The following is a 13272-nucleotide window of genomic DNA, read 5'->3' as shown; positions in this document are numbered from 1 at the left end:
TTCATTTTGTCACTAGCAGTTGTCTTTTTGGTTTGTTACATTGAACATAGTCATATGTCTAGAAGAACTGATTTGGTACCTCCAAATACTTATATTTCTGAAAACTGTGGCTGCAGAACAGTAGAAAGTTCTGGACAATGCTAAAGATCTCATATCTCCCAAAATGCCTTATAGCTGGATTTGCAGAGAGACATGGAGAGATTCATTCCCGCCCCCGCCCCCTGGCCAACTCCAGGCAGATTGCTGTTTTGCTCTTCAAAAAACACCATTTACTACTAGTTTGTCTAATAGTTGTTTAAAATCTTTTTAAATAAAAAAACATGCTCCAGATATATATCAGGAATAATACCAAAACTAATTGGGAATATATTTGGAATGGCAAAGACCAATTTAATCTGATAATTGAAAGTTTAACCAAAATAATCTAAAAAATAAAAGGCAGCTTCACAATAAAGTATGCTAAAGTGTACTTGCTGTTTAAGTGCTACTGAAAAACAAGAGGAACAGGTGTTGATTTTCTGTACAAGTATCATAACTGTGATTTGTGGAATGTCAAGGACAACTGCAAATTTGGGGAATAGCATGTAAATTTGAGACTGTAGTATTTTGGGGTCTATATTCATTCTGCTAAAGAAGTATTAATCGAATACATCTTTAGTGAACACCAGCTGCCAAAATTCACTTCAGCGATCAGCAGAAATTTTTCCATGGTTTGCAAACACTTGACCCACCAACTGTCTGGAGCACACAATAGACTAAATCAAATCCACCCAAGTGGGGGGCTTTGCCCTAACTATATATACCAATTCCAAGATCACACTATAGTGGGGAAAAGGGCAAAGTTGAAGTGATGGCCAAGTGTTTGTGAACTGTGGGAAAATTTCCACGGTTCGCTGAAGTGAATTTTGGCAGCTAGTGTTCACTTAAGACGTATTCGATGAATACGTCTTTCGTGGAACTAATATAGACCTGTATTTTGGAGTGTAGCCCACACCCTGTGGTACAGTGACCACAGAGCTAGTATTTATTGTAGTCATCGGTGTTAGGATGTTAGGATTCGATTAGTTTCAGAATATGCTTGTACAGAACACTACCCATAGTTTATTTTTCCTAGTAGCAAGAAACTCATTTACAGTTCTTGCACTTGTGACAGGGAGCCACGCAGAAGTCCTTGGTTATCTATATACAGGTACTCAACAACAGAAGTAAACCACCAAGTTTAATAAAGAATTACTCATGAAGTACATTAGAATTGCTATGTGATTATCTAGACGATAATTTGAAAAAGTCTAGAATTTAATAGTAATTGTGGAAAGGGTTTCTAATTCCTGGCAAAATGGAAAATAATAATTGGGAGTAATTACTGTTCAGGAAGTAGCAAAACTACCTGGCTAATTTACTGAGGGGCTATGACGGTGACTCTTGCATAACACTTTGAAAAGCTGCATGTATTTTTCTGCTGGGTGGTCAAGCACTACAAGATATTCATGAATCACACTAATTCAAAGTCGTGCAAGCTTCATATGCTGATCAGATAGCAACAGCTGGCAATGAAAGCATCATGTGGATATAACTTCCAAAAGATACCGGCTGTAAAATCATGATTTTAGCAAAGCCTCAGCCAAGACAGCTACAAGTCCAACCCATGGACTGCCCACTCCCTCCCCTTTGGGTATTATTCAACAATAAAAGGGGCATCTATATTTCTGTCCCTATCTATAATAAAAAGTAAGTACACAGAAGAAAATTTTACACATAAAAACGGACACAAAATGATCAAGCAGTGATTTCAGCATACAAGAAAGTAGGTCATATGCCAATGTGCAAACCTTAAATTTCAGGGGCATAACTATATACTCACCCCTGACTAAAAAATACACTTTGTCTACATTCCACTTACTATACCCCTGAGAAACGGACTACTCTTCTACTGCATTTAGAGAGTAGGCAAAGAGTAATGTTGCCTTGCAGCTAAATTAGTCCCATGTTCTCCTTTCTAGTCCATTTCTCCCTATCTCAATGTAACACTTTCTTCCTACTCAAGACATCTGTATCAATGAGCCACTCTTACAACTTTCGTATTCTAGTAATTATATACCTGCACTTATCACTGGTGTTCCACCATCTGTTTATTTATGAAACCATAAGCATGTGATAATATTTCACTGATAATATTTCAGTGCAACTCTATCTGTGCAAACTGTTTATAGAGTTTTTCTCCCCAGGTGTCTGCTGAAAAGGGGTAACCTCTTTGCCAGTTGGACCAACCTGGCAAACAAATGCTAACAGATAAATAATGTTTTTGGTCAGTAGATTTAAAAACTAATGATAGATTCCTGACTAATACCTGTGAATCAGAAAATGATCATTTAATTTCAAAACAAGTTCTGAAAATATGAAACGAAAAAAAATAATGGCAACCGGGCTTCAACTTTAATAATTTAATAACCAAAACATAAAAACACTAAGCATTTTCATCTACGTATTAAATCAAACTTCATCAGAGAGTAGAACAAATTGTTTGTAAAATGCTTAAATAGTATTGTGTTACCAATCATATCTCACAAGTATTTACGAATAATTGATCTGAAAAATATGCACTCATCACTAAAAAGTCTTCACAAAAAGTAAAAAAAAAAAAAAAAAAAAAAAAAAAAAAGAGATAGTTTATAAATATTTTTGTATATAATCCTAAACAATATCATCAAAAGCAATTAAAAACTAATTGTCAAAGTGTCTCTGCCCTGTCTTTTAAGACAATAACAATGGACAGAGTTATTCAAACCTGGTTCATAACATGTGTTTAACCTTATTTGCCAAATACAGTTCCTTCATCTCAAGGTTGGTTTCAAAATCATCCCCTTTGTGACTGTGTAACACTCTCTCAATAACAAAGAAAATAAATGTGTTAAAATCTCTGCAGTTTTGCATATGTCTACATGGGGCATTCTTATCATTACCTTTATGGATGTCATAAATGTGTTAATAAATACTTTCCTTCAATTTTCTTATGTTTTTTTTCCTACATAAAAAGAAAAACAGGATGCACATGAGGGTCAACTATACAGTATTATTAGTATTACAATTCACTCTCCACACAAACATAAGGACCATTGTTAATATATTCACAATATTTACAAGAACCACATTACATCATACTACATGCACCTTTCCCATTCAATGATTATGTATCACCTTCTAAAATATTTTTGAGATTTCTCCCTTTACTATATGTAACCAATGGAAAATTACCCAACTTCTTCTTCTTCTTTAATTCTGGTGAGAAGGTCAAATCCCATGTTCTCCTTGGTATTCTAACAACACTATGTATGACATTATTGTAGGGGACCACCATAGCCCCCTTCAAGTTAGTGTTAGTCTCCATTTTATTAATACTGTTGTTGACCCAGGGAACAACAGTCTCTAAAGGTGTGTCCCTTGTACTACATGCCAAAATGGGGTATACTTCGTCTTCCTGCCCTCATCAATTTGTTTTTTAAGATCATACAACAAAGAGGTAGGATAATACCCATCAATAAACATTTCTGTTAAGTTGTCCAATTCAGATGTCATTTTAGAAAGTTCTTAACATCTGCCCTTTTACTATATTCCTTTTTTGGAACAAAGGGTGATTACTATTAAAATGCAAAAAAAGAATTAGAATAAATTTCCTTCCTATAAATGGTTTTCAACATCCTTCACTAACATAATGTCAAGGTAACTCATCTTGATGTATTCAAAGGTGTTACTAAAGTCTAAGAATTCAGTTGGGTTGTTAATGTCTGATATAAAATCTAATAAAGTGGTGAAATCTTCCTCCCAAAAAAAACAAAATATCATCCAAAAATTTGAAATGCAAAAATATTTTGTCATAAAATGGGGAACTGAAAACAAACTGCATTTCCTATTCAGCCAACAAAGGATTTGCATAAAGGGGTGCACATTTTGCTCCCATAGCCACCCAAGAAATTTGTCAAAAATGTCCTCCCTCAAAATATACAAAATTGTTGGGCAAACTTCATTAATCACCAATACTTCATTGTTGGTGAGAAGTTAGTTCCCACTCAGTATACATATAGGTTCTGTGAAGCAAACAATGCTATTCTGAAATCAGACATTTAATGACTATAATAGTAGCAGCAGGAAAACTGAGATAACATCTAAAGTGAAACCAAATGGCCACCCATTCATGCCTCCATAGAAGAAGAAACCATCCACTATCAACACATTGCCTTCCCTCACATCCTTCAGTCTCTACAAGTTGAAGTCACTCATCAAGGACTCCCAACAACAAGCAAAATGCAGCTAGAAAATCTGTGGAAAGGCTGGCAAGGCCTAGTAATCCAAAGCAGGCCTCACTAACAGGATCAGGAATGTCAGATTTCAAATAACAGCTATCAATTGGGGACCAGTATTACATAAAACACAATGCCAGTTTGACAATAATTCCAACATGCTAGCAGATAAATTGTAAATAAAAATAGTCCAAAATAAGTCCAGGCAAAAAAGTAGCATTCAAAACTGAGGAAGAGCATTGACAAAGGCAAAGTAACATCCCCCTTCTGTATTATCAAAACATGTGGTGTTGTCTTAAAACTAATAAAGTTCATAATAAAACCAATGTTGTTTAATTTAAAAATCATTTCTGTACCAGTGAGAAAAGTTTTTTCCAAAGTGAATGCTGATCTCAAATTACATCTGCTTTTAGAGCTAGTAAACTGTTATAGATATATGGTCATTAATTCCTAAACTCTGCGTCGCATTTAAAAGTATCTGCCAATAGGTTTTCCTGTATTTTAAATAAGACCAATTTCCTTCCCTGTCATTCACTGTTACATTTTCCAGGACATAAAACACAATTTTTTAAAAACAGGACAACTCACAGACTGTCTAAAAAGAGCATTAGTGCTGTCGTTTTTCCTGATAGCATAATTGCAGTGCTGTATTCTTTTTTTTAATAGAATTCTTTGCTTTCCTATATAAAATGATGGGCATGAGATACATAGTGCAACATATATCACCCCTTTCATATTACAATCAAACTTGCCTGGTATAGAAAAAAAATCTATTAATGTTCCCTACTGTCACATATGTAGTCTCATAAATATATCTACATTTTTTGCAACCACCACACTTTTTCATTTTACCCCATAGGTTTCTGGCTAAGCTTGATTTTTATTTTTTACAAATATGTTCTTAATATTCTTGCCTTTCCTGTAAACTATCTTAGGTGATGATCCCAATTTTTCTGTGAGCTCAAATGCCCCAAATACCCCTTCCAGCTTTTTCTATTATACTCCTTGTGGTAAAAGAAGTCTAATCATGTGTTGAAACACAATTATTATTATTCTCAAGATCCGTAACAGTTGTTCTTAGTTGTAAATCTAGGTTCCCCAATAAAGGGGCATAATGGGACATTCTATCTTTTAAAACCTTTGCTTCCTGTTCATCTAACATTTGTGAGGGGCAATTCCTTTTTCTTAACATTTGTTTTAGTATGGAAAACTCCCTAAACAAGTTTTCATTCTCAGTAACCAACCGCGACAATCTTATCATCTGGCCTTTAACCAAATTTTGTTTTGCCAGTGTGGATGATTGCTTTCAAAATGGAGAAAACTATTGAAGTAGGTTGGTTTCCTGTATACGGAGGACTCGTATTGTTTTCTTACTTTATTTTTATAAAGATGTGTAGCTAAGCAGTTACAACTTTCTATTCCTATAGTGTGTGTAAAAGACAAAACATTAGTTCCATTATTAATATAGTCCAAAAATTCTGTTTTTTTTCATTTATCAAGCATGCGTATAGCATCCAGAAACATAAAATACTTAAAGATAGAATGCTGGATTACTGATGCAAAGATAAACTTAATTTCCCATAACCTCAGGACTATATTTGCAAAAACTGAGGCTGAAGAAGCCCCCATTGCCAGTCCTGCTATTTGTTTAAAATAGTCGCTTGTGAAACCACACAAACTTATTCTTCAAGACCAGATCCATAAGTCTTGGTAAAACATAGATTGAGTCATGTGACATTTAAGTTCCTAACATTAGTGCTTCAATCAAGTAATTTATTCCTTCTTCATGGGGAATAGAAAAGAATAAGTATTTTACATCTAATTTAAAAGATAGCATTCTCGTTATATTTACATTCAGCTAATATTCTAAGTAAATGCCACAAATCCTTCAAAACGTGTTTTATCTACAAAAAATTCTTTTAAATGATGGCCCACAAACTTTGCCAAGGGCACAGTTTTTGTGACCCTTGCCGCCACTATTGGTCTCATAGAGGATCAAAGATTGACTTATGGACCTTAGAGATTCCAAATAAAGATGAAATCAAAGGTTTTGTACTTTCAAATATATAATTTCTTCTGGACTAAACCGATATTCTAAAAAAAATCATCCAGGAGCAAATCTGGTCTACAGCTAGAAATATTAACTTAATTTAGTGACACTAAAAGAAAGTACTCACAGGAAATCCAAGATCTTGACTGTGTAAAGGTGCTGATCCATTATAACACCTCTTCACCCTTTGTCTGGTTTCATAATCCTTATGGTGTTATTATTAGTGAGTTCAGTTAGTGCTTCCTGCTCTTCCTTACTGAGCTTGTACTCACCGACCTTAATATTCTCTCTTTGAGCTGCTCCAATGTCAGCTTCACAAAGCTTTTCAAATAGTGACACCAGTGGTATTAAATATCCCTGATGAGGATAAACTGAGGACCCCTTGCAAGTTGTGTTCCATGTTGTTCCATTATATTAATGGCACTGTATTTGTAAAATTTAAGTCCAATGACTTCAGATATAATGCTTTTCCGTAAAATTACTTACCGTTGGTAATAGGAATTGTTCCTCCTCTTCCTTCTCCACTGATTCCTCGATTTTGTATCAGGTGCTCTGTTGTTGATTCCTCACTACTGACTGCTGAAAATTTTGTTGTGCATTGGTTCTGTCCCTCAGTCTCACTGACCTCCTGTGAAGGGGAGAGAACTCCTGTTGAAAATGTTGTACTTCTCTATATATGAACCCATTTGGGTCAACCTCTTCTTCTGGGGCCTGAAGCTCTACACAATCGTCAGTTTCAACAAAATAAACTCTGGTAGTCTGCCAATTCTTGGGCTAGGGGTATGCTTTTTTTTGCTGATATTCCTTAAAATGGAAACATATTGCACATCACATATATATATATTTCTAATCATCAGTCCAGCATTATATAAATTGCCGAATTCCTGCCTTTTCAATCCTCACTTCTCTTTGTCTTGAGCATCACTCTGCATGTATTGTTCCCACGCTTTCCCTTTATTACTATGTAATTTGCTCCTTCCTTTTACAAAGATCCTTCTTACATGTTTTTTTTTATCTGTTTTATAATATTCACTACTTTAAACACAATTGGTTTAGACTTTCATTTCTATTTTCTAGTAACTGCTTTTTTTGGCAACAACCAGAATTAAACTTAACAAGCCTATGTCTAGGTAGATCATATCCTGTGTCCCAGATTAAATTGCTAATAAACATCTTGATCAAAAAGAATAAAAAGCTAAAAGAAAATGAGATTTAATAATGGAAAACAAATAAGAAAACAAAGTAAGTGTAGGTGAACAGATGGGCTAGTTAGCCAGTTGCCACTATGTTCCAGTGGAATTAGTATAATAATCTCTACATGTGTGTAGCTTGGTAGCTAATCCTTAGGCAGCTTTGGGTTTAGTTAGGGTCAATTTACAAAGGGAGATAATGGCATGTTCCCATCCAGATGGAATGGTACCAGTAATAAGGGACAGGATGTGCTCATGCGTGTGCATGTCTGTCTGCATGTGTGGAATTTGTATTTTGTGTCTGAACAAACTTTCTTTGTACCCTCTAGTTTTCTGTCACTTTCCACACACACACACACACACACAAGCTGCATATACTGATTCACCACTCTAAGTTGCCCTTGTTAGAAATGGGATATGCTGTCAACAGCACGACTGGATCCAGCACAAGGCAACCTAGACAGCTGCTTAGGACCTGGTGCTGGTTGTGGGGACTGGTCTGGCCATTAATAAATAACTTTAAAAAACAACTGATTATATGGTGTGTGTGTGTGTGTCTGTGTGTGTGTCTGTGTGTGTGTGTGTGTGTGTGTGTGTGTGTGTGTGTGTGTGTGAGAGAGAAAGACTGTCTGGAATGGAGTTTGAGTTGTGCCAATGAGATTCCTGAAAAGAGATGTGCATGAGTTTAGCCAATAAGATACCTGGAGAGGGAAATATGCAGTTTGTGATTATCTCTTGTGATAGTCTTTCATTTTGCGTGGGGTATGGAGTGTGCAGCACATGAGATTGCTGGAGAGAGAAGTGCAAGTTCTTTCAGGATTAGCGATGTTCTGTCATTTTGCAAGGAGTGTGCACAGAGTCTGCCATTTGCTCTCATGCCATTTGCTCTCATTCTTTTGCATGGTGTATGGAGTATGCCACCTGTTGTGACGTGTCATATTTGGAAAGTCTTTTTTTCTAGTGTGATGTAGTGTGTGTCTGCGTGTGTTTTGCTTTAAACTCTCTTTTTCAGTTTTATAGTCAGTCAGTTAATACTTATTAGAGTTTCACTTTTTTTGTTCAGAAAAATACATATCCTCTCTTTTCTCCTTTTTATCCCCTGTTCTTTTTCATTCTCTAATTATGCCATATCTTCTTGTTTTAAATATCTATTCTTCTTTTTTCTCTATTAGTTAATAATGTCTAGTATAGTAATTTGCTCAGAGTCACACTTTTTTATTAGTTAGCCAGACAGTGCTCCTGAGATGTGGCTAAGTGACTTGCTCAGACTCACACAGGAGGCAAACAGAGCTAGAAAGAGTCAAACCCTGAACCCTTGTCTTGACTACAGGAACAAGCTCATTAAGAACATAGAGCCTTAATCCTCTGCACCAACTGTAAACTTTCAGTTATTTTCTAATAAATCACTGAAGATTACAGTAAGCCAATAATGTCCGTCATTACGGTTTCGTAGTTATTGTTGTTCAGAAACTAACTGCATGTTAATGTAACACTTGTTCTGCTAACTCTTCAAGTGAATTAGAGTTGTTTGGCACTTAAAAGTTCTATCCTAATAACTAGGCTTCTGTTAATAAGAATGTTTTGATCTGTTAATGAACTACTTCTCATAGTCAAAATTACATAGTTTGTGTCTTTTCACTTCCATTTGCCTATTGTTTAATTTAAAGCAAGTCACTCCAACAGTGCTTCTAGGTCATGATATGGCACAATGCAAAGTGAGCTTACCTGGTTAACTAATAGATAAAAGTAAATAATGTTTAAAAAATGCCGCCTCATTATTTTTGGTTTGCCCAGAATTCTTGAGCAAAGAAGCTGAGAGAGATGTTTGTTTGTTATAAAAATGGTAGCTCTCTGACACATTGTTGTGAATTGCAATCATTAAATGAAAACATGCTTATGAATTTCAGACTATGTAGCCTTCAAAAAAAATGCTTGCAAATAAAAAACGTGTTATTCTATCAAATTTCTAAGTACATAAAAGGCATATATAAAATCTGTTCCTGATTTCTGGGTTTTTGCCACCGACTCTTTTTTTTTCTAAACACCTTTATTAAATTATCACTTAAAACATAGACAAACATTAACAGAAAAAAATATTAAAATATTTGCTTTTCTTATCTAAATATAATATACATCACATATATTTTCTTTGCTACTATCATCAGTCCAACATTACAAAAAAAATGTTGAATTCCTACGTGAAACCTCACTCCTCCCCTCCTGAAAATTATTACACACATATTATTCCCACAATTTCCATTTACTTCTATGTCATTACTCATTCCCTTTTCTAAAGATCCTTGTTCCAGTTCTTTTCTCTCTTTTACAATAATCAATACTTCAAATACAGTTGGTGTAGACTTTGATTTCCATCTTATAGTGACTGCTTTTTTGGCAGCCAACAAAATTAAACTTAATAAAGATTAACTATGTCTAGGCAATTCAGACCTTGTAAACCAGCTCAAAAGAATCATTTCCTTACTTAAAGCCACTGTTTCACCAAAAAGTTCTGTGAAAGTACTCTATAGGGAATTTCTAAAACCTGTCATCTCATTACACTCCCAAAAGATATGTTACCGGTTACCTATTTCTTCTGCATCACACCTCCAACATTTGCTATCTACCTGAGGAAAAATTATTTGAAGTCTGCTTGGGGTATAAAAGATTCGATATCTTCTGGACTTGGTTGCACACTTGGGAGCTATGCATATGTCTTCCCGTTGTTTTCTTGTAAATTGTTTTTCCAGTCTTTCTTCCCAAACGTTTCTATCCTCCTCTGATTGATTCTTAGAGTTATACAGTATTTTGTAAGCTCTATTAATTATCCTTTTTATAACAGCTGCTTCTGTTCTAGATTCAGTGAAAAACTCTACCAGAACAGGGTTATGTCCCTTAAAATTCCCCTAACCCTTTCTTTTTGCCTGTACTCTTGGATCAAGCCCTGGTAGGTAAAGTGGTCTCTAGCCTGCAATCCAAATGTCTTCTTGGCCTCATCCAACTCTATTACCTTTCCTATTTGAGTTATTTGTTCCCAATATCTTGGTTCCTTTGCTAAGTTTCTCCGGTAAGTTCTGTCCCCTCTTGCCTACTTTCTGTACTCTTACTTGCAGTCATCCCTACTAGTAAAATCTCTTTCTCCATTACACCACTATCATATTGGCTTAGTTTTTAGACTTTCTACTACTTTCTGAATATAATACTCGGTATGGCTGTCATTATTCTCCTTAAGGATCTGTATCCAAAATCCTACTCTCTCTCTCGGTTTCTTTAACTTCCCCTTGCTTCATCATCATCCCTTTCCACTATGAATAATAACCTTCTGATTGTGTTACATGTATAAGCCTTATCTGTGTAGCTTAAAAATATCCTTTCAAATCAGGTACATTTAAACCAAATTATTCTACTGGAAGGATCAACTTATCCCACTTAACTCTTGCCCTCTTTCCCTCCCAGATAAATTCCTTCAGTTTTTTAGTAATTATTCTCCACAATGTCTCTTTGTATTGGTAAAAGTATGCCTGACCCGTATACACGAATAATGGGACGAACAACTTTTTCAATGCTTTTTTTACTATCCATATAAATAAGAGTTTCCAGTTTCTCAATTTTTGTATCTTTTGTTTAGTCTCTTCCCACATATCCTTAGCTGCCATTTTAGATGCCTTTTTAATCCATACTCTTAAATACTTCATCTTATCATGTCCCCATAAATATGGGTATTGCTGAACCAATTCATGTATAGGTACATAATTTACAGCTATAGTAGCCTATGTTTTATCTTCATCAATTTTATATTCCAAAAACACCTGAAAATGTCTCAAAATATTCCACAAAACTTAGTTGTCCTTTTCTGGATTTATCAAGTATAAAATAGTATCATCTGCAAAAAAATAAAAAGCCAGCTTTTCTTGATTACCATACTAGTTATAGCCTTGTATTTTTGAGTCCCATATTTTCTTTGCCAATGACTCTAAATGTAAATCAAATAAAAAAGGGGGAAGAGGACACCCCTGCCTGGTTCCTGTTTTCAAACATATCATCTGAGATATCGGAGAGGAACGCTCCCATTTTAATTCTTGCCTCTTATCTTTCATATATCCTTTTAATTAACTTTATTATTGTATTAGGGAACGTAAATGCTTCCAATGCCCTATTCATAGAATCCCAGCTTACTCAGTCAAATGCTTTCTCTAGATTAAGACCCACCAAAAACAGAGACATTTTCTTGCATTCTGCTTCCCTCTGTATCATCTTTGTTCTATTAATGTTGTCAAAAGTTTGCCTCCCCTCTGCAAAAAAACACTGATCTATATCCACCAATTTTGGCAACACCTTTGCCATTCTTTGAGCTAGTATAGACAAACACTTTATAATTGTGGCTTAAAACTGAAATGGGTCTGTATGAAGCTGGGTCTGAAGGATCGTTGCCATCTTTAGGGAACACAGCCACCACAACTTTCTTCTGAGATGTTGGTGCTCCCCCTCCTTTTAAAAAACTTTAAAACTAAATCTTCCAGATCTTTATCAATTTCTTGCCTCCTAATTTCCAGACTTGCACAATAATAGCATCTGTTCCTGGAGCCTTTCCTGATGATTAATTATACGTCACTGCTTTTATCTCAGCACCTCCTATCTTACCTGTTAGTTGTTGAGCCTTATATAGCTCTGACCTTGGCATCATTAAATCTTCAATAAATACTTCCATTTGTACTCGTGCTTAATTTCCACATTTCTCTACTTTATACAAAGTTTCATAACATTTCTGGAATATCTGTAAATCCTCTACAGGATCTCTGGTTATTTTTCTTGTTATAGGTTCCCCAAGTTTGTCAAACACTCTTTCAACGTTCTGTTGCCTAAGATATTGCGCTAAAAGTTTTTGTGCTCTGGAGTTGCTTAACTGCCATCTTTCTAAACTCATGAATATTATTCAGATACTCCCTTATTTTCCCTTTAGTACTCTGCATTTGCTCCTCCTCTTGGTTCTGTGAGATTTGCCAGATTCTGCGATAATTTAAACTTTGTCAGCTACTCTAAATAATTTTTATTATTTCTTAACTATCTCTTTTTCTCTCTTATTTTGACCGTATTATTAAACTCCATTTTCATTTTATTCTAGTCACTAGCTTTAACTTCTGAAGATATTTTTATCTTTCCTAACAACTCAATTCAACAACGTGAGACAGCGCAGTGGTAGTGTTGTCACCTCACAGCAAAAGGTTCTCGGGTTCCATTCTCGGCTGGGGTGCCTTCTGTGTGGAGTCTGCATGTCCTCCCTGCGTTTGTGTAGGTTTCCTCCGGGTGCTCCGGTTTCCTCCCACATTACAAAGACATGCATCTGGAGAATTTCTCACCAGGCCTCCGCTGAAAATTGGCTTAGTTCTAAGTCGGACTTTCCCGGTTAACAAATGTTAAATAAATAAATAAATAAATAAACTCTTGAATAATTTCCACTACCCATTCCTTAAATTCCCCTCTTTCATTTCAGTCATGGAGGGGGGGTCTATAGCTGGCTATAACTTGGATTGGTGTCTTGCCAACTGTCAGTTGCATCTGGAGTAATTCCGGTGCGTCATGCTGACAAACCATTCTGGAGGTGTGCCTGTCCTTAATGAAGATAGAGACTTCACCAGCCTTAGTCTTCCCAACCTCATTTTGGAGCTGGAATGTGATATAGCCTGGTAAGGCAGGGGTGCTCTCCACAGCCCTAAATCATGTTTCCATGACCTCTTCCTAC

The sequence above is a fragment of the Protopterus annectens genome, chromosome 15.part0, assembly GCF_019279795.1.
Source record: "Protopterus annectens isolate FY-2018-M chromosome 15.part0, PAN1.0, whole genome shotgun sequence".
Classification (NCBI taxonomy): domain Eukaryota; kingdom Metazoa; phylum Chordata; order Ceratodontiformes; family Protopteridae; genus Protopterus; species Protopterus annectens.
The sequence above is the reverse complement of the archived record's forward strand: the minus strand, read 5'-3'. Positions refer to the sequence as shown.